The sequence below is a fragment of the Ascaphus truei genome (genome assembly GCF_040206685.1).
Source record: "Ascaphus truei isolate aAscTru1 chromosome 12 unlocalized genomic scaffold, aAscTru1.hap1 SUPER_12_unloc_1, whole genome shotgun sequence".
Lineage (NCBI taxonomy): Eukaryota > Metazoa > Chordata > Amphibia > Anura > Ascaphidae > Ascaphus > Ascaphus truei.
Genome location: NW_027453837.1, coordinates 888,224 through 911,574, shown reverse-complemented (window position 1 = coordinate 911,574; position 23,351 = coordinate 888,224). Strand labels below are relative to the sequence as shown.

The 23,351-nt window shown below is 37.7% G+C and overlaps 4 non-coding genes across 4 annotated transcripts; 3 read left to right on the top strand and 1 right to left on the bottom strand.

Moving 5' to 3' along the window:
* Nucleotides 1-453: 453 nt before the first annotated feature.
* TRNAS-UGA (transfer RNA serine (anticodon UGA)) lies at nucleotides 454-535 on the top strand. Its single transcript has one exon. It is a non-coding gene; the product is annotated as a tRNA-Ser (tRNA).
* Nucleotides 536-2,969: 2,434 nt separating this feature from the next.
* TRNAI-UAU (transfer RNA isoleucine (anticodon UAU)) lies at nucleotides 2,970-3,062 on the bottom strand. Its single transcript is given in 2 exon segments — nucleotides 2,970-3,005; nucleotides 3,025-3,062. It is a non-coding gene; the product is annotated as a tRNA-Ile (tRNA).
* A 379-nt stretch (nucleotides 3,063-3,441) lies between these two features.
* On the top strand, nucleotides 3,442-3,523 carry TRNAS-UGA (transfer RNA serine (anticodon UGA)). The gene has a single exon. It is a non-coding gene; the product is annotated as a tRNA-Ser (tRNA).
* A 10,490-nt stretch (nucleotides 3,524-14,013) lies between these two features.
* TRNAS-UGA (transfer RNA serine (anticodon UGA)) lies at nucleotides 14,014-14,095 on the top strand. Its single transcript has one exon. It is a non-coding gene; the product is annotated as a tRNA-Ser (tRNA).
* Nucleotides 14,096-23,351: the final 9,256 nt, after the last annotated feature.

The window sequence follows — 23,351 nt, the reverse complement described above, 5'->3', positions numbered from 1 at the left end:
ACTCACAACTTCTGCATAGCTTAGCATATACTGACATATAAGTACCGTGCGCTAACCGATTACGCCACTGGAGCATGTTCCTGTAATGATCCATCTTCTCTTGCCCCAATTGCCCTCCACCTCTGCTCTTTTAATCTCTGACATCCAAGTTAGATCATTTTCCCATTACTCCTTTTAATCCCTTTTCTTTTTTTTCTGCCTCAGATCTGTTTCATTCTGTACATTGAATGTGGTTAACAAAAAGTATTTCTCGTCATTGTTCAAAAACCCAATAGAAGCAACATTTTACAAAGATAATGTTGTTTAAACAATGTGTACAAACAAGTCATGTATTTCTCTTTATGAAAATGTTCTCATGGTTATTTAGTTCATATTGGTCATCATTCATTAGTGAGTGTTACCCATATCCGCTCAAGAGCTATCTGTGTGACTGTATTCAGTACTACCAGCTATGTAGTCATGGCCGAGTGGTTAAGGCGATGGACTTGAAATCCATTGGGGTTTCCCCGCGCAGGTTCAAATCCTGCTGACTACGTTGACTTTTTCAGTGGTAACGTGTTATTAAAAACTTCACTGCACTTTGCATTTTGTTTGTATCTGATTGGCAAAGCAATCTTTACTTACTGGAATATGTGGCACACTAAAGAAGAAAACACTCTGAATTCTTCAAACATTTTCCAAGTTATACATTTTAGGGTGCTGCTGGCTGTAAAACATTTAATAAAGAACTCCATTTCAATAAATGCATTGTCTTCTATTGATAAGTATCTCTATGTTGCAACATAGTGCTAAGAGGTCATTTGTGTGCAATACTTTGCACAACATAAAATAGAGGAGAAACGGCTTACCCCTACAGAAATAACTTAAGGTGACAAAGGATAATGAGCACTTTAGTGTGAGAGTGAGGGAATTCTTCCACTTTATAATTACAGATAATATTTGAATTCTTCTTAAGGACTGTGCTAAGTACTGCATGTATTGAGATGTGTACATTCTTTACAGTCTGCCAAAACTATATTGTTTAAATATAATGGGAATAATCAATGTTATAGTTCAACTGCTTATTACACTTCAGCACAAATAGCTTTTTGTTATGAAAAAGCATTTGTAATGTTTTATTGTTATCATTCACAAAAGCTAAGCAGGGCTTTCTAAACCTGTTGAAGAAATAACCAACTTAGCATGAATTTTACTGAAAAATGGTCATTAATGTACTGTAATAATTGTACTGTAACTTCCTGAAGTTTACAGAAAATTAAGAAATTAATCAAATGTAAACTTTATGGAATCTTTTGTGAAACAGAATGATTTTCATTAAGAACAAATGTACTTTGTACTTTGATATTAAATTCAGAGACAGAACATGTTATATTAAAATCAGATTTATTATTTGGGGGGGTTCAATATGATCTTATAGGGGTTCTGTATGTTTTTGTCTTGCAGATTAACAATATTGAATACCTAATTCTTGGACATGTTTATTTTGTTGATACTTTTGCCATAGTCTGCATATTGATAGTTCCCTCTAGATACCCAAGAGATCAATGTTGGTATCCCTCCACCCTTTGTATGTCAATATTGATCAAAAGCAGAAAAAAACAAGATAAATGCTGCACAGCAAAAACTGAAAACTCTAACTGATACTTGCTGTTACTGGTGCTCCTGATCCAGGGGAGTCCCTGTGAATGACAGACTCCAAAGTCAGCAAAAGAAACGGAGGATTCAGGGCTCTACGGATTAAATTTTTTTATTATATCAAATGCACAACGTTTCAACCATCAAAAAGTGGTCTTTCTCAAGTGAGAACCCTCTGTTTAAAATTGATCAAAAGACATGATTTTTTGAGTGAGTTGCAAAGTTCAAATGTGTTGGAATATTTTATTCTATGCTTAAGGCATTTAAAATATCTTTAATATTAACATCAAGCCTTGTTCCTTCATATTTACTTTAACTGTGTTACTCAAATCTTCAATGTGGTTTTAGCATGTTTTCCTTTAGCTTGCTATGTAATTGGCAAAAAAAGAAGATTCTTTATTCCTCTTCTATGTTGTCATTTATGATTGCCCACTCTGATAAAGCATAAAGCATAAAGCAAGTAAAACTGAAAGAAAAGGTGGTCGTACATGCAAAATTTCTTTTAGCACTCTTGGTTTCTACCACATACAAGATCCACTCGCCTATAGCAATAAGAGAATTTATTCAATTGAAAACTCTGGTGAAATAGCATGGGGTTGTGCTACAGTGAGGATTAACTCTTAAGAGGGATTTATACTTGTTTGGATTTAAAAACATAACGTAGAAAGCTTTTGTTCCACCACCGCCATTCAGGTGCAAATTGTGTTTGAAAAAATATTTCAGGCTTGATTGAAAGGTGGAATGTGACTTTGCTAGGGTGAATTTTAACTCTTAATGGGGTTTTGTATTGAGTTTAGATTTGTTTATTAATCATTCTCAGGGGGTAGGTGGAGGAAATGTAATAACAAAAGATTATGAGAGAGGTGAGAAGTGGTTTACATATGATGAACAAGATACGAATGTGAGAGGTGAATAATTGGGTTAAGAAGGGGGGATAGGCTGACCCTTACTTAGTACAGATAGACAGGATGCTCATTAAAGATTGCCTTTTTAGGATATATAAATCTGGAAATATATGTATCCTCTAGACCCAAATAATGAGTAGCATTGTCTCCACTGGTGTATTTTGATTTGGAAGAATGTGCTTGGACAGCTCTCATTTTTTTATTTTTTTAAATCATACATCATCAATTACCAATATCTTCTTGCCCACATTGAGACACCTATTGAATTTGACTGCTTTACATGCGCTCCAATATAAGCCAAATAGCAAAATGTGGATATGTTGTTTTTAATGTAAAAGATTACATTTTGCAATTTACATCCATAGGCCTTTTATTTAACATTGTATACATTCAAACAATGCTATTGGTTGATGAAACAAAAAAAGGGTTTGCTTCAGGTGAGGCTTGAACTCACAACCTCGGTATAGCTTAGCATATACTGACATATAAGTACCGTGCGCTAACCGATTACGCCACTGGAGCATGTTCCTGTAATGATCCATGTTCTTCTTGCCCCAATTACCCTCCAACTCTGCTCTTTTAATCTCTGACATCCAAGTTAGATCATTGTCCCATTACTCCTTTTAACCCCTTTTCTTGTTTTCTGCCTCAGATCTGTTTCATACTATACATTGAATGTGGTTAACAAAAAGTATTTTTCGTCATTGTTCAAAAACCCAATAGAAGCAACATTTTGCAAACATAATGTTGTTTAAACAATGTGTACAAACAAGTCATGTATTTCTCTTTATGAAAATGTTCTCATGGTTATTTAGTTCATATTGGTCATCATTCATTAGTGAGTGTTACCCATATCCGCTCAAGAGCTATCTGTGTGACTGTATTCAGTACTACCAGCTATGTAGTCATGGCCGAGTGGTTAAGGCGATGGACTTGAAATCCATTGGGGTTTCCCCGCGCAGGTTCAAATCCTGCTGACTAAGTTGACTTTTTCAGTGGTAACGTGTTATTAAAAACTTCACTGCACTTTTCATTTTGTTTGTATCTGCTTGGCAAAGCAATCTTTACTTACTGGAATATGTGGCACACTAAAGAAGAAAACACTCTGAATTCTTCAAACATTTTCCAAGTTATACATTTTAGGGTGCTGCTGGCTGTAAAACATTTAATAAAGAACTCAATTTCAATAAATGCATTGTCTTCTATTGATAAGTATCTCTATGCTGCAACATAGTGCTAAGAGGTCATTTGTGTGCAATACTTTGCACAACATAAAATAGAAGAGAAACGGCTTACCCCTACAGAAATAACTTAAGGTGACAAAGGATAATGAGCACTTTAGTGTGAGAGTAAGGGAATTCTTCCACTTTATAATTACAGATAATATTTGAATTCTTCTTAAGGACTGTGCTAAGTACTGCATGTATTGAGATGTGTACATTCTTTACAGTCTGCCAAAACTATATTGTTTAAATATAATGGGAATAATCAATGTTATAGTTCAACTGCTTATCACACTTCAGCACAAATAGCTTTTTGTTATGAAAAAGCATTTGTAATGTTTTATTGTTATCATTCACAAAAGATAAGCAGGGCTTTCTAAACCTGTTGAAGAAATAAACAACTTAGCTTGAATTTTACTGAAAAATGGTCATTAATGTACTGTAATAATTGTACTGTAACTTCCTGAAGTTTACAGAAAATTAAGAAATTAATCAAATGTAAACTTTATGGAATCTTTTGTGAAACAGAATGATTCTCATTAAGAACAAATGTACTTTGTACTATGATATTAAATTCAGAGACAGAACATTTTATATTAAAATCAGATTTAATTTTTTGGGGGGTTCAATATGATCTTATAGGGGTTCTGTATGTTTTTGTCTTGCAGATTAACAATATTGAATACCTAATTCTTGGACATGTTTATTTTGTTGATACTTTTGCCATAGTCTGCATATTGATAGTTCCTTCTAGATACCCAAGAGATCAATGTTGGTATCCCTCCAACCTTTGTATGTCAAAATTGATCAAAAGCAGAAAAAAACAAGATACTGTAAATGCTGCACACCAAAAACTGAAAACTGTAACTGATACTTGTTGTTACTGGTGCTCTTGATCCAGGGGAGTCCCTGTGAATGACAGACTCCAAAGTCAGCAAATAAAAACAGAGGTTTCAGGGCTCTACGGATTTAAAGAATTTATTAAATCAAATACACAACGTTTCAACCATCAAAAAGTGGTAATTCTCACTTGAGAGAGACCATTTTTTGATGGTTGAAACGTTGTGTATTTGATATAATAAGTTCTTTAAATCCGTAGAGCCCTGAACCCTCTGTTTAAAATTGATCAAAAGACATGATTTTTTGAGTGAGTTGCAAAGTTCAAATGTTTTGGAATATTTTATTCTATGCTTAAGGCATTTAAAATCTCTTTAATATTAACATCAAGCTTTGTTCCTTCATATTTAATTTAACTGTGTTACTCAAATCTTCAATGTGGTTTTAGCATGTTTTCCTTTAGCTTGCTATGTAATTGGCAAAAAAAGAAGATTCTTTATTCCTCTTCTATGTTGTCATTTATGATTGCCCACTCTAATAAAGCATAAAGCATAAAGCAAGTAAAACTGAAAGAAAAGGTGGTCGTACATGCAAAACTTCTTTCAGCACTCTTGGTTTCTACCACATACAAGATCCACTCGCCTATAGCAATAAGAGAATTTATTCAATTGAAGACTCTGGTGAAATAGCATGGGGTTGTGCTACAGTGAGGATTAACTCTTAAGAGGGATTTATACTTGTTTGGATTTAAAAACAAAACGTAGAAAGCTTTTGTTCCACCACCGCCATTCAGGTGCAAATTGTGTTTGAAAAAATATTTCAGGCTTGATTGAAAGGTAGAATGTGACTTTGCTAGGGTGAATTTTAACTCTTAATGGGGTTTTGTATTGAGTTTAGATTTGTTTATTAATCATTCTCAGGGGGTAGGAGGAGGAAATGTAATAACAACAGATTATGAGAGAGGTGAGAAGTGGTTTACATATGATGAACAAGATACGAATGTGAGAGGTGAATAATTGGGTTAAGAAGGGGGGATAGGCTGACCCTTACTTAGTACAGATAGACAGGATGCTCATTAAAGATTGCCTTTTTAGGGCGTGGCTTGGAGTCAGACCAAGATGGCCGCATTTTACTGAAGCTCCTCAAGCCTTAACTCGCAATCCACAGCAATCCTTGCTTATCGCCAGCCAAATAAACTAAATTCCCACGAATTTGGTCAGCTCACACCATACAGATTATTTTGAGCCTAAAAATGTAATACATGGACATTACAAAGATAAACAAAAGTAAAGAAAAATAAACAGTGGCTCCAGGGGCCTATCGAGCTCCACCATAGAAGAGCAACCTGTCCTGCCCGACATCAACTGCTACAGAGGTGAGTGGGAGAGTGAGGCGAACGAGGAGAAGGGGCTGCAGAAACTTATATCTGGACCTGCAACTCACTGCGGCTCTGAGTCCTGTGCCACACACAGAGCACTCTCCAGAGCTAGACATAGAGACCCATCCCTCATCCCCTGCAGACAGGCAAGCTTAGAGAGGGGTCGCAGCAGCTATTTACCCCTTAGAAAAGGGCTGCCAGTGCGCTCCCGGGAGGTCTGTATCGCCGGTCCAGGCGCTGTTCCACGGCCCCCCCCCCCCACCCCCCACATTGACTCCGAACTGTGGCGGCCTCGCAAGGTGCTGGACGGCTAACAAGATGGCCGCTAATGTGTAGGGAGAGGAAAAGAAAGGAGCTGACATCCGACCTGCCAGTACCCCCCCCCCCCCGCTGGGACACACGATCCTGCCTCCCCACAGGCGGTGGGCAATAGAGGGCTCCGGTGCTCAACAAGCGGGAACATTTTCAGAGCACTGAGCGTGGGGCTCCGGTCTCAGAGCAGCCTAAAATGGCGGCCGGCCGAGGCTGACTCCACTATCAAAAGAAACTTCTCCTGGCAGGCGGCCGCTCGGGGTGAGCTGTACCAACCTACCCCCTGCTTACCTGCGCCCCCCCCGCACCCCCCCCCCGCACCCCCCGCCTGCCTGTACCTCTGAGGTGAAGACGGAGCTGCTGCGGGGAGCGGAGCCGCCTGCTCCATGCGTTCCAGACTGCGTGTCAGCAAAATCCAAGATGGCCGCCGCAGATTTGAATTAAAGGTGCAGATCCCCACAGAATAAAAAAAAAAAAATAAACAGAAAATTTAATAAAAAAAACAGCCTCACCAAGCCAAAGGACTGTGGATTGACTGGGGCTACCCACCATTAGCAAGAAAAGAGACAGACAAACAAATTAAAGATAATAATTAAATCTCATCTGTGACAAACAAATTAAAGATAATAATTAAATCTCATCTGCACTACTACAGCTGGTGGGGCCCGTCCCTGAGCACCCTACGCAAGTGAAAATTACCAAAACAAGAGTACATAACACTAATATGTTTCTCGGAGATGCGCTCGTGGCGCAGTCCACAATGACCGCCTAAAGCGGGTTCCATGAGGCGGCGGGCATACCAAAGCATCTAACAAAACAAAAGAAGTAGGAAACGCATAGATTGGAGGCGTTGGATATACAACACCCTAGAATGGCTCCGAAAAAACCAACGCCGCAAGACTTCTTCAAGACAAAAGAGAAAAGTAAAGCGGGCAGGTCAGACAGCAGAGCGCCATCTCCCACCCAGTCAGACACTGAACATGAACCTGAGGTATGTGAACAAACATCAACCAAAAAAGACATTGAGAACTTATATGCAAGCCTAAAAACCTTACTCCACCAAGAGCTCCAAAGCGCTCTCAAAGACCTCAGAACAGAGGTCAGCTCTATAGGAGAACGCACAGATACGCTGGAACATAAAGTGGATGAAACCATTAACAACCAGACCACTATGGATACGGAGATCCTGGCCCTAAGAGCCAGAATGGCCGCCGTGGAGGAAAAACAGGAAGATCAAGAAAATAGGGCAAGAAGAAACAACCTCAGGTTCAAAAACATTCCAGAGACGGTCACAGATCTGGAGAGAGCAACAACTGAATGGCTACAGACCCTTCTCCCGGAAACGCCCCCAGCATTACTGATCCTGGACAGGGTGCATAGAGCGCTCAGACCGCGACCACAAGCCGGAGATAGAGCTCGAGATGTAGTGGTGAGGATGCACTACTTTAAAACTAAAGAAGCGATTTCTAAACTGGCATGGGAAAAAGGAGGGCTGAAATGGGGAGATGTGAAGATAGACGTGTACAACGACCTAGCTCCATCAACGCTGTTGAAGAGGATGGCCCTGAGACATATCACAAAAGTCCTGAGAGACAACGAAATCCGATACAAGTGGGGGTTCCCATTCCGCCTCATCGCCACCAGGAATGGAACGCAAGCCTACATGAGGGTTCCTGAGGAGGGAGTGGACTTCCTAGAAAGACTGGGATTGCAACCCCCAGACTCCATGTCCAGCGAAGAACACAGACCGCCTCCCGTCAGACCCGTATGGAAAGAAGTGGGCAGAGGAGCCACTCCACACAGAAGAAATCCAAAGGAACCCCAGAAATCTTAAATCTTAGGTCTATGCAAAACCTGCTAAAGTGAAGAAGACCCGTAAATCCCGACATAAGGAACTATGCCCAAATGATAGACTGAGATGTGTTATATAAATCCAGATAAGAAATAAGAAGGGGCCAGCGTCATTCCCTCCCCCATGGTTGAGCGGGTAACCCGTAAGGTAGAAGTAGAAGTACTGGTACAGTACGCAGAATACATGTAGCTAGGCAAAAATAAATAAATGAAACAGAAAAAATGTAGGAGGGGGGAGTTGTAGACAAGATAGGGTAAATATATGATCCCGACTGCTGAGTCATGCTTGCTCTATATAAAGCTGGTCACAATGGTATAGAGGTACACATTTGGTAAGAAAGGTCTACTATATTAAATAAAAAATAAACAAAAAGGGATAGAAATGTTAACTGTTAAAAAAAAAAAAAAAAAGTTGATTTGTTGAGCGGGCCCGCCGCCTGGGACCGCAGTACGGTCCGTACACACCCAAGGTTATGGGTGTTGGATTAGCGCTACTGCGCAATCGCAGAGAAAGTTCGTTCACGTCCAGTGAACACACAAATCCAGGCTATGTTAGTCACCTGGATTACCCTATATATGTTGTTTTATTTTTGATGTTTACATGTTTGAATGTTGTCATTACTGTACGAGGTGCAAAGATACCCTCCGGGCCGACCCTCAAGGGACACCAGAAAACGAATCCACTAGAGGAGAAGACCTCACACCCAGGTAAATACAAATGACACTAACACTAATATCACATAACACCAAGGGATTGAACAATGTGGTAAAAAGGAAGCTAGCCATGACAGAATATAAGAGACTTTCAGGGGACATAATATTCCTACAAGAAACGCACTTCACTGCTGGCTCCACCCCCACGTATTGGGACAAATTATACCCCCAGACATACACAGCTTCGGCAAAGGACGAAAAGAAAAGAGGGGTGGCCATACTCCTAACAAGGAACTCTCCATTCAAGGTAGACAGGGTAAAAAGGGATCCAGAAGGACGATACCTAATAATCACGGGGAGCATAGAAGATACACAAATAACCCTAGTTAATGTCTATGCACCAAATGAAAATAAGAGAATATTTTTCACAAAATTGTTTCGATTGCTGGGCACAACCTCCCGGGGCCGCCTGGTCATGGCGGGAGACTTTAATATAGCCTTAAATGAAAAACAAGACAGATCTAAACCTGCCCTAGCTAAGACAATGGCTGCCCGAAAGGGGGAGAGAAAAACCCTCAGAGAGGGACTTAAAGAGTTTGATTTAAGGGATGCATGGAAGGAGATGAATCCGCAGAAAAGGGACTTCTCTTTCTATTCAGCCCCCCACAAAGTATACACAAGGATAGACTACATATTTGTAGATTCCTTACTGATCCCAAAAATTACAAAGGCTACAATACACCCTATTACTTGGTCAGATCATGGTCCTGTTGAAGTGCACATTGTCGACATACACAAACAAACAAGTAAAGGGACATGGAGACTAAACGAGTCTCTATTAAGGATGCCAGAAGTCATAGCTGAGATCAGTGACGAGGCCTCCAACTACTTCCAAATAAACGAAGGTAGCGTGAACTCACCCTATATCCTTTGGGAGGCCCATAAGGCGGTGGTGAGAGGAAAGCTTATCAGTGTCGCTTCGCATAGAAAGAGGGAGAGACAGAAACAAACAACAAGCCTGCAAGAAAAGATAACGACCCTAGAGGAGGCACATAAAGTAGACCATAGTATAGCCAGGGAGACTGAATTGCGGGACCTCAGAGGGAAACTAAATTTACTACTTACGGATAAAGCTGAGAAGGCCATAGCATGGACAAAACAAAAATTCTACGAGAAGGCCAATAAGGCCGACACAATGCTGGCCACAAGATTAAGGAAGGATAGAATTCAATCTAGAATACATAGCATCAGAAGAAAAGACGGAGTGTGCACAACAAACCCACAGACAATAGCTAATGAATTCACCACATATTACAAAGAGCTATACAATGGAGACAAAGTAGAAAAAGGGAACTCCACCATGAAAAAACAGAGAGCATTTCTCAGAAAAATAAATTTGCCTAAACTCACAGAACAGGATATAACAAAACTATCCCAGCCAATTACGTCGACAGAGGTATTAGATACAATAAAGGGGTTGAAGAACTCCAAGGCCCCGGGACCAGATGGCCTATCCAACATTTACTATAAAAAATTAGCCCACATATTAGTTCCCCAACTACTAAAGATATTTAACAAAGCTCTTGAGGGAGAGCAGTTTCCTCAAACGATGCTGGAATCAAAAATAATATTAATACATAAAGAGGGAAAAGACCCCACCCAATGCAAAAGCTACAGACCGATATCCTTGATCAATAACGATCTCAAAATATTTTCCAAAATATTAGCCACAAGATTGAATACGTATCTTCCGCAACTGATAGACGCAGACCAGGCAGGATTCATACGAGGTCGTCAGGCAGTGGATAACACACGAAGAACAATTGACTTAATCCAGATAGCCAAACACAATAAAACGCCTTCGATGCTACTATCTTTAGACGCGGAGAAGGCTTTTGATCGTGTTGACTGGGGATATATGTTTGAGACACTTCGAGCATTTGGGGTAAAAGGCAAATTTATGAATGCTGTTACATCACTATACGGCACACCCACAGCTAAAGTATCCTATATTAATATGCAGTCTGAGACAATCCACATAAGGAATGGCACAAGACAAGGATGCCCGCTGTCGCCCCTATTGTTCGCATTGGCGATAGAACCGCTAGCAGCCCAAATCAGGGCAAACCCAGATATCGGGGGGATTAAGGTCAAACAAAAAGAATACAAACTGGCATTGTTTGCCGATGACATATTGTTAACCATTTCAAAACCCTTCACCTCACTCCCAAACTTATTTAGTAACTTGTCAGAGTTCCAGAAACTATCGGGATTTAAAATAAACAACGAAAAATCCGAAGCCCCAAATATAAACCTCCCTCAGGAACAACTAAAGCTAATAAAAATAAACTTTGATTTCGCTTGGAAGACACAGGCCATAAAGTACTTGGGAATATGGTTGACTAACTCACCCGACACTATATACGAGACCAACTACCCATCACTAATAAAAACGCTGAAAAAAGAATTAGAAGAATGGTCCAGATATCATATATCATGGTTGGGTAGAATAAATGCCATAAAAATGAACTTACTGCCAAGAATATTGTACCTTTTCCACACACTTCCAGTACAGGTCAGAGCCAGGGACATGCATGAGCTGCAGAAAGCTATCACAAAATTTATATGGAATAACAAAAAAGCGAGAATACAGCTGCCCACATTATATAGATCCAAACAGTCAGGAGGGCTAGCTTTGCCACACTTGTGGCAATATTACCAAGCGGCGCATGTAGGCCAACTGGTTCACTGGCATGCACACAAACAGAGGAAAAAGTGGGTGGAAATTGAGTCCGATGTGATATCTGGGTCATCCATAGAAATGATACTGTGGTTAACAAAAAAAGAAAGACCAGCTCTGAGGGTGCCCCTGGAATCGATCACGCACTCGCTAACCATGTGGGATTCATTGAAACTTAAACACGGGCTAACCACCTACAAATCTCAGATGGCACCACTATTTGAAAATATTAGCTTTACCCCGGGCACGGAACCAACAGCGTTTAAAGACTGGAGCAAGGCAGATATCATAAGGGTAAAAGATCTATGGGCAAACAACGCTATAAAGACGTTTGAGGTAGTAAAGAGAGACTATGGCCTCCCTGACTCGGCCTTTTTTAGGTATCTCCAATTGAGAGATCACATACAGAGGTCAGGTCCGTATAGCGACTTCACAACATTTGAGGATTTGTGCCTCATGGGGGAGGACAAAAAGGGCCTAATCTCTAAAGTATACAGCATACTTGCAGAAGGCAAACAGGAATTGGGGATACAGACCAAATGGAGGACGAGGTGGGAAGAAGAGCTGGGAGAACTAGATCAAGAGCAGTGGGATAACATATTTGAAGGAATAGCAAAGAGCTCCACATGTGTATCAATAAAAGAAAATGCATATAAAATGCTCCACCAATGGTACTACACCCCACTACGATTGTCCAAATTTTTCAGCAACATGTCCCCAGTGTGTACAAGGGGGTGTGGCCAGCAGGGATCGTTTATACATATGTGGTGGACGTGCCCAAAGGTAACAAAGCTATGGAGGGCCACACATGATATGGCGCAGACAATTCTTGGGTATGACTTCCCCCTGGACCCCTGGAAGGTACTGCTATGCAGGCCAATTGAAAACATAGAAAAAACTGATGACAAACTCCTGACACACATATACACAGCTGCCAGATGCGAAATAGCCAAAGCCTGGAAACAGGAACAGCAGCCGGCCATACACGCTGTAAAAGCAAGATTATGGAGGATCTGTCTTATGGAAAAACTGACGGGGATACAAAACGACACAGTACAGAAATACATAGATGTCTGGGAACCGTGGAGAACCTATATAGGAAATAGATATCTTTCAAGGGCTACTCTCCAGTCCTGAAAATCAAGAAATGGGTGAGGCAAAAACACACTAGCTAGGGAAATTATAAAAAAAAAAAAAAAATATATAAAAAAAAAAAAAAAAAAAGAATCAAGAGCTTCGCTACTGAGACAACCTTGGTGTGATGGGAGTCGTAATGGTGTAGATTGCAGTGGTGGGCCTGGAGGGTATCCAGTATCCAGTATCCAGTGTCGGATGCTCTACAAATGCATGGAGGTTAAGCTGGTATGACAACAAAAGAAATGAATATTATAAAAGCAATGACAATTCCTTCTTTTTCTTTTTCCCCTTTTAAGTCTTTTGAGTTAATTTTCTGTATTCATTACTTTAAACACTGTAATAACAGTGATGTCATTATTGTCTCCCCATTGAATGTGTTATCCATATGATACAACTGTATGTGACTCGCAAGTAACATGTTCCCCTTTTTGTGTTTTGTACCCCACTCCCACTTTTCTTAACAAAACAAAAAAAAAAACAAATAAAGAATAAGTTTACAAAAAAAAAAGATTGCCTTTTTAGGATATATAAATCTGGAAATATATGTATCCTCTAGACCCAAATAATGAGTAACATTGGCTCCACTGGTGTATTTTGATTTGAAAAAAGGAAGAATGTGCTTGGACAGCTCTCATTTTTTTATTTTTTTAAATCATACATCATCAATTACCAATATCTTCTTACCCACATTGAGACACCTATTGAATTTGACTGCTTTACATGCGCTCCAATGTAAGCCAAATAGCAAAATGCGGAAATGTTGTTTTTAATGTAAAAGATTACATTTTACAATTTACATCCATAGGCCTTTTATTTAACATTGTATACATTCAAACAATGCTATTGGTTGATGAAACAAAAAAAGGGTTTGCTTCAGGTGAGGCTTGAACTCACAACTTCGGCATAGCTTAGCATATACTGACATATAAGTACCGTGCGCTAACCGATTACGCCACTGGAGCATGTTCCTGTAATGATCCATCTTCTCTTGCCCCAATTGCCCTCCACCTCTGCTCTTTTAATCTCTGACATCCAAGTTAGATCATTTTCCCATTACTCCTTTTAATCCCTTTTCTTTTTTTTCTGCCTCAGATCTGTTTCATTCTGTACATTGAATGTGGTTAACAAAAAGTATTTCTCGTCATTGTTCAAAAACCCAATAGAAGCAACATTTTACAAAGATAATGTTGTTTAAACAATGTGTACAAACAAGTCATGTATTTCTCTTTATGAAAATGTTCTCATGGTTATTTAGTTCATATTGGTCATCATTCATTAGTGAGTGTTACCCATATCCGCTCAAGAGCTATCTGTGTGACTGTATTCAGTACTACCAGCTATGTTGTCATGGCCGAGTGGTTAAGGCGATGGACTTGAAATCCATTGGGGTTTCCCCGCGCAGGTTCAAATCCTGCTGACTACGTTGACTTTTTCAGTGGTAACGTGTTATTAAAAACTTCACTGCGCTTTGCATTTTGTTTGTATCTGCTTGGCAAAGCAATCTTTACTTACTGGAATATGTGGCACACTAAAGAAGAAAACACTCTGAATTCTTCAAACATTTTCCAAGTTATACATTTTAGGGTGCTGCTGGCTGTAAAACATTTAATAAAGAACTCAATTTCAATAAATGCATTGTCTTCTATTGATAAGTATCTCTATGCTGCAACATAGTGCTAAGAGGTCATTTGTGTGCAATACTTTGCACAACATAAAATAGAGGAGAAACGGCTTACCCCTACAGAAATAACTTAAGGTGACAAAGGATAATGAGCACTTTAGTGTGAGAGTGAGGGAATTCTTCCACTTTATAATTACAGATAATATTTGAATTCTTCTTAAGGACTGTGCTAAGTACTGCATGTATTGAGATTTGTACATTCTTTACAGTCTGCCAAAACTATATTGTTTAAATATAATGGGAATAATCAATGTTATAGTTCAACTGCTTATCACACTTCAGCACAAATAGCTTTTTTGTTATGAAAAAGCATTTGTAATGTTTTATTGTTATCATTCACAAAAGATAAGCAGTGCTTTCTAAACCTGTTGAAGAAATAAACAACTTAGCTTGAATTTTACTGAAAAATTGTCATTAATGTACTGTAATAATTGTACTGTAACTTCCTGAAGTTTACAGAAAATTAAGAAATTAATCAAATGTAAACTTTATGGAATCTTTTGTGAAACAGAATGATTCTCATTAAGAACAAATGTACTTTGTACTTTGATATTAAATTCAGAGACAGAACATTTTATATTAAAATCAGATTTAATTTTTGGGGGGGTTCAATATGATCTTATAGGGGTTCTGTATGTTTTTGTCTTGCAGATTAACAAAATTGAATACCTAATTCTTGGACATGTTTATTTTGTTGATACTTTTGCCATAGTCTGCATATTGATAGTTCCCTCTAGATACCCAAGAGATCAATGTTGGTATCCCTCCACCCTTTGTATGTCAAAATTGATCAAAAGCAGAAAAAAACAAGATAAATGCTGCACACCAAAAACTGAAAACTGTAACTGATACTTGTTGTTACTGGTGCTCTTGATCCAGGGGAGTCCCTGTGAATGACAGACTCCAAAGTCAGCAAAAAAAACCAGAGGGTTCAGGGATCTAGGGATTTAAAGAATTTATTAAATCAAATACACAACGTTTCAACCATCAAAAAGTGGTCTTTCTCACTTGAGAAAGACCACTTTTTGATGGTTGAAACGTTGTGTATTTGATATAATAAATTCTTTAAATCCGTAGAGCCCTGAACCCTCTGTTTAAAATTGATCAAAAGACATGATTTTTTGAGTGAGTTGCAAAGTTCAAATGTGTTGGAATATTTTATTCTATGCTTAAGGCATTTAAAATATCTTTAATATTAACATCAAGCCTTGTTCCTTCATATTTACTTTAACTGTGTTACTCAAATCTTCAATGTGGTTTTAGCATGTTTTCCTTTAGCTTGCTATGTAATTGGCAAAAAAAAGAAGATTCTTTATTCCTCTTCTATGTTGTCATTTATGATTGCCCACTCTGATAAAGCATAAAGCATAAAGCAAGTAAAACTGAAAGAAAAGGTGGTCGTACATGCAAAACTTCTTTCAGCACTCTTGATTTCTACCACATACAAGATCCACTCTGCTATAGCAGTAAGAGAATTTATTCAATTGAAGACTCTGGTGAAATAGCATGGGGTTGTACTACAGTGAGGATTAACTCTTAAGAGGGATTTAAAAACAAAACGTAGAAAGCTTTTGTTCCAGCACCGCTATTCAGGTGCAAATTGTGTTTGAAAAAAAATTTCAGGCTTGATTGAAAGGTAGAATGTCACTTTGCTAGGGTGAATTTTAACTCTTAATGAGGTTTTGTATTGAGTTTAGATTTGTTTATTAATCATTCTCAGGCGGTAGGTGGAGGAAATGTAATAACAACAGATTATGAGAGAGGTGAGAAGTGGTTTACATATGGTGAGCAAGATACGAATGTGAGAGGTGAATAGTTGGGTTAAGAAGGGGGGATAGGCTGACCCCTACTTAGTACAGATAGACAGGATGCTCATTAAAGATTGCCTTTTTAGGATATATACATCTGGAAATATATGTATCCTCTAGACCCAAATAATGGGTAGCATTGGCTCCACTGGTGTATTTTGGTTTGAAAAAAGGAAGAATTTGCTTGGACAGCTCTCATTTTTTATTTTTTTAAATCATACATCATCAATTACCAATATCTTCTTGCCCACATTGAGACACCTATTGAATTTAAAAAACAATGGGATGTGGGGAAAGGTGAAGGGGATGGGTGGGGAAGTGGATTGGGCGCTCCCAAGTGAACCAATAATGTTGTTGGGAATACAACTAATATCACACAATAAACACCAATAGTGAAAAATAAATAAGTGTAAAGTGCAGCTCAACTTCCTCTGATGGGACAGTTCCGGGTCCCAGAAGGGTAGATTGTTTCTTGGAGATGAGGAGGAGCGCAGGCAGGTGTAGCAAAATATGCACAAGAAAATAACATATATAGTGCAGATGGTAAACACTGTGCAGATAGGTGTAATCTATAGTATAGAACTCACATAGATCGCAGAAAATATCACATGTCAGAGATCCTTCTCTCTCTGACTGGAGCCCTTTGAATGGTAGCAGGGAAATCCCTCAAGGCACGGATATGTATGGATAAGAAGAAAAGCCACAATAGTGCATACTATTCCAATATTGTATTATTCAAACAAATAACACGAGTATATTACACTCACATTCGCCATGTAAAAATCAGGTGGAGGAGAGAACCGCAGCTCGTTGTATGGTGGTGCAGGTGTAGGCAGCTTCACAGTATCCAGGATTCTCTTCCGCGTGTGTCACAGCCGTCGCGTCACTTCCGCTATCGCGTCACGGCTGAGGGCGGAAGTTCCCAATGGAAGAGACCTTAGATCGAGTTCTGCCAGTCCTTCAGAGCTTGTTCCCTCACTGTAAACTCTACGTGTTTCGCCAGATGCTTCGTCAGGAGTTCTAATTAGATGGGGGATGTCTCTAGGGTATTTATAGGGCCATCAATTACGGAATATCACAGTTTTAACCCCCTCAGCGCTCACACATAGCGCGAGGTGCAAAAAACCCAGTGCTGTTCACAGACAGACATATACAAAACATTCATCTTTATTAAACATAATTATTAAGTTAAAATCAATGTATCTCTATACAACATATAATATAATATAATGCAATATTGGCTAACATATAAATAATTAATAATTAATATAAATAATTAATTAATTCAAAGGAGAAGAAATTCAAAGGAGAAGAAATTGTGGACTGGAGGAAGAGAGGAGATAAAAAAACGTTAATTACTAGTAAAATAATGGTTCATAATTAAATCTAAGATTACAGAAATTAGTAATAGATAATGGTATTATAATATAATGGTATAATAGCCAACATAAGAACTGACTGTGCAATAAAAACACAAATGTGCAGTATAAAGTTAAAAGGTTAAAAAGCAGAAAGAAAACAGTACTAGAAATCTAAGATGAAAAGGCACCAATATCAATATCTATATTAAGTCCTAGGGGGCCGAGAGTTTGCATTTTGTGAATCCAATAGGTCTCTCTTTTGGCTAAACTATTTATTCTATTGCCCCCCCTCCAATGTCTGGATACCTGTTCTATAGCCATATACCTTAATGATTTTGGGTCTGAATTATGATAATTTAAAAAATGCTTTGATAAATTGTGTGTTAAAAGACCCTTTTTTATATTCCGTATATGTTCTAAAATTCTAATGTTCAATGGTCTTGAGGTGCGCCCTATGTACTGCAATCCACACGAGCATTGTAATAGATATATGGTAAAATCTGATTTACAATTAATAAAATGTTCTACCTTAAAAGCCTCGCCTGTTGTTTTACTTTTAAAATTCAGTTTTTCAGTCATTTTATATTTACAAGCAGTACATGAGTAGCACCCATAAAACCCTACAGGTTTTTCCAGCCATGTAGTGGGTTTCTCTTTGGGACTAACTTTAAATGTCGTAGGTGCCAGTTTACTTTTGAGATTAGGTGCTTTTTTAAATAAAACATTAGGGGTGTCAGGGATGTGGTCTTTTAAAATGGGGTCGTTCTTTAAAATATGCCAATGTTTACATATAACATTCCTAATTTCATTGGCATCTTTATTGTACGGAGTGAGGAACGACATATTAAAATTAGTATTATTATTTGAATTTTTATTTTTATTTACCAATAGATCTTTTCTCGGGACAGAGTGTGTTTTATCAATGGCTCTTTTAAGTGTGTTTTCATTATAGTTTCTATCTTTAAATCTGTTGATTAAAATTTCAGACTGTTCTTGGAACATTGATTCATCGCTACAGTTCCGTTTTATCCTTCTTAGTTGTCCATAGGGAATATTTTTTATCCATTGAGGATGGTGACAGCTATCTTGTAGTATAAAATTATTGCTGTCCACCTTTTTAAAAAAGGTTTTTGTTTTTAAAACCATGTCCTCAATAAAAATAACTAAATCTAAAAATTCAATTTCATGCCTACTCCATTTATGAGTGAATTTAATGTTAAGATTGTTATCCTCCAAGGCATTTAAAAATTGTATTAGTTGTTCTTCATTCCCCTTCCAAATGAACAGCACATCATCGATGAATCTATGCCAGGAGACAAGATTTGCACCCAGTCCATGGGGGGGTTCTATGAACTCCTCCTCCCAAATCCCCATGAAGATGTTTGCATAACTGGGTGCAAATCTCGTCCCCATGGCAGTACCACACTTCTGTAAATAAAATTTGTCATTGAACCAAAAATAATTTTTCTCTAAAATAAATCTTATAGCTTCTAATATAAAATCCGTCTGTTCTTTTTCTATATCTGTATCCCTTTCCAGGACTTTTCGAACCGATTCTATCCCATCCTGATGGTTTATTGAAGTATATAAGGCCGAGACATCAGCCGTGACCAAAATATAATGTTCTTCCCATGTGATATCATTTAAAATTTTTAAAATATCAGTTGTGTCTTTAATATAGCTCTTAAAAGATGGCACATATTTAGATAAAAAACAATCTATATATTGGGAAAGATTATTGGTCAGCGAGTCTATGCCCGATATGATGGGTCTGCCTGGGGGGTTTAAAATATCCTTATGGATCTTTGGTAAAAAATAAAACAATGGTAATTTAGAATTCTCTTTGCATAAAAATTTGAATTCATTATAATTTAAAATACCTAAAATTTTCCCTTTTAAAAGAAGTTCTTGTAGCTGTTTAAAAAAGGGATTAGTGGGATTGTGGTCAAGGATCTGGTATGTCTTATCATCATTTAATATTCTATTAGCTTCTGTCAAATACCAGGAACGGTCCATGACCACCACCCCACTAATCCCTTTTTTAAACAGCTACAAGAACTTCTTTTAAAAGGGAAAATTTTAGGTATTTTAAATGATAATGAATTCAAATTTTTATGCAAAGAGAATTCTAAATTACCATTGTTTTATTTTTTACCAAAGATCCATAAGGATATTTTTAACCCCCCAGGCAGACCCATCATATCGGGCATAGACTCGCTGACCAATAATCTTTCCCAATTTATAGATTGTTTTTTATCTAAATATGTGCCATCTTTTAAGAGCTATATTAAAGACACAACTGATATTTTAAAAATTTTAAATGATATCACATGGGAAGAACATTATATTTTGGTCACGGCTGATGTCTCGGCCTTATATACTTCAATAAACCATCAGGATGGGATAGAATCGGTTCGAAAAGTCCTGGAAAGGGATACAGATATAGAAAAAGAACAGACGGATTTTATATTAGAAGCTATAAGATTTATTTTAGTGAAAAATTATTTTTGGTTCAATGACAAATTTTATTTACAGAAGTGTGGTACTGCCATGGGGACGAGATTTGCACCCAGTTATGCAAACATCTTCATGGGGATTTGGGAGGAGGAGTTCATAGAACCCCCCCATGGACTGGGTGCAAATCTTGTCTCCTGGCATAGATTCATCGATGATGTGCTGTTCATTTGGAAGGGGAATGAAGAACAACTAATACAATTTTTAAATGCCTTGGAGGATAACAATCTTAACATTAAATTCACTCATAAATGGAGTAGGCATGAAATTGAATTTTTAGATTTAGTTATTTTTATTGAGGACATGGTTTTAAAAACAAAAACCTTTTTTAAAAAGGTGGACAGCAATAATTTTATACTACAAGATAGCTGTCACCATCCTCAATGGATAAAAAATATTCCCTATGGACAACTAAGAAGGATAAAACGGAACTGTAGCGATGAATCAATGTTCCAAGAACAGTCTGAAATTTTAATCAACAGATTTAAAGATAGAAACTATAATGAAAACACACTTAAAAGAGCCATTGATAAAACACACTCTGTCCCGAGAAAAGATCTATTGGTAAATAAAAATAAAAATAAAAATTCAAATAATAATACTAATTTTAATATGTCGTTCCTCACTCCGTACAATAAAGATGCCAATGAAATTAGGAATGTTATATGTAAACATTGGCATATTTTAAAGAACGACCCCATTTTAAAAGACCACATCCCTGACACCCCTAATGTTTTATTTTAAAAAGCACCTAATCTCAAAAGTAAACTGGCACCTACGACATTTAAAGTTAGTCCCAAAGAGAAACCCACTACATGGCTGGAAAAACCTGTAGGGTTTTATGGGTGCTACTCATGTACTGCTTGTAAATATAAAATGACTGAAAAACTGAATTTTAAAAGTAAAACAACAGGCGAGGCTTTTAAGGTAGAACATTTTATTAATTGTAAATCAGATTTTACCATATATCTATTACAATGCTCGTGTGGATTGCAGTACATAGGGCGCACCTCAAGACCATTGAACATTAGAATTTTAGAACATATACGGAATATAAAAAAGGGGCTTTTAACACACAATTTATCAAAGCATTTTTTAAATTATCATAATTCAGACCCAAAATCATTAAGGTATATGGCTATAGAACAGGTATCCAGACATTGGAGGGGGGGCAATAGAATAAATAGTTTAGCCAAAAGAGAGACCTATTGGATTCACAAAATGCAAACTCTCGCCCCCCTAGGACTTAATATAGATATTGATATTGGTGCCTTTTTATCTTAGATTTCTAGTACTGTTTTCTTTCTGCTTTTTAACCTTTTAACTTTATACTGCACATTTGTGTTTTTATTGCACAGTCAGTTCTTATGTTGGCTATTATACCATTATATTATAATACCATTATCTATTACTAATTTCTGTAATCTTAGATTTAATTATGAACCATTATTTTACTAGTAATTAACGTTTTTTATTTTCTCTCTTCCTCCAGTCCACAATTTCTTCTCCTTTGAATTTCTTCTCCTTTGAATTAATTAATTATTTATATTAATTATTAATTATTTATATGTTAGCCAATATTGCATTATATTATATTATATGTTGTATAGAGATACATTGATTTTAACTTAATAATTATGTTTAATAAAGATGAATGTTTTGTATATGTCTGTCTGTGAACAGCACTGGGTTTTTTGCACCTCGCGCTATGTGTGAGCGCTGAGGGGGTTAAAACTGTGATATTCCGTAATTGATGGCCCTATAAATACCCTAGAGACATCCCCCATCTAATTAGAACTCCTGACGAAGCATCTGGCGAAACGCGTAGAGTTTACAGTGAGGGAACAAGCTCTGAAGGACTGGCAGAACTCGATCTAAGGTCTCTTCCATTGGGAACTTCCGCCCTCAGCCGTGACGCGATAGCGGAAGTGACGCGACGGCTGTGACACACGCGGAAGAGAATCCTGGATACTGTGAAGCTGCCTACACCTGCACCACCATACAACGAGCTGCGGTTCTCTCCTCCACCTGATTTTTACATGGCGAATGTGAGTGTAATATACTCGTGTTATTTGTTTGAATAATACAATATTGGAATAGTATGCACTATTGTGGCTTTTCTTCTTATCCATACATATCCGTGCCTTGAGGGATTTCCCTGCTACCATTCAAAGGGCTCTAGTCAGAGAGAGAAGGATCTCTGACATGTGATATTTTCTGCGATCTATGTGAGTTCTATACTATAGATTACACCTATCTGCACAGTGTTTACCATCTGCACTATATATGTTATTTTCTTTTGCATATTTTGCTACACCTGCCTGCGCTCCTCCTCATCTCCAAGAAACAACCTTTTGAATTTGACTGCTTTACATGCGCTCCAATGTAAGCCAAATAGCAAAATGCGGAAATGTTGTTTTTAATGTAAAAGATTACATTTTACAATTTACATCCATAGGCCTTTTATTTAACATTGTATACATTCAAACAATGCTATTGGTTGATGAAACAAAAAAAGGGTTTGTTTCAGGTGAGGCTTGAACTCACAACCTCAGCATAGCTTAGCATATACTGACATATAAGTACCGTGCGCTAACCGATTACGCCACTGGAGCATGTTCCTGTAATGATCCATCTTCTTCTTGCCCCAATTGCCCTCCAACTCTGCTCTTTTAATCTCTGACATCCAAGTTAGATCATTTTCCCATTACTCCTTTTAACACCTTTTCTTTTTTTTCTGCCTCAGATCTGTTTCATACTGTACATTGAATGTGGTTAACAAAAATTATTTCTCGTCATTGTGCAAAAACCCAATAGAAGCAACATTTTACAAAGATAATGTTGTTTAAACAATGTGTACAAACAAGTCATGTATTTCTCTTTATGAAAATGTTCTCATGGTTATTTAGTTCATATTGGTCATCATTCATTAGTGAGTGTTACCCATATCCGCTCAAGAGCTATCTGTGTGACTGTATTCAGTCTTACCAGCTATGTAGTCATGGCCGAGTGGTTAAGGCGATGGACTAGAAATCCCCGCGCAGGTTCGAATCCTGCTGACAACATAGACTTTTTCAGTGGTAACGTGTTATTAAAAACTTCACTGCACTTTGCATTTTGTTAGTATCTGCTTGGCAAAGCAATCTTTACTTACTGGAATATGTGGCACACTAAAGAAGAAAACACTCTGAATTCTTCAAACATTTTCCAAGTTATACATTTTAGGGTGCTGCTGGCTATAAAACATTTAATAAAGAACTCCATTTCAATAAATGCATTGTCTTCTATTGATAAGTATCTCTATGCTGCAACATA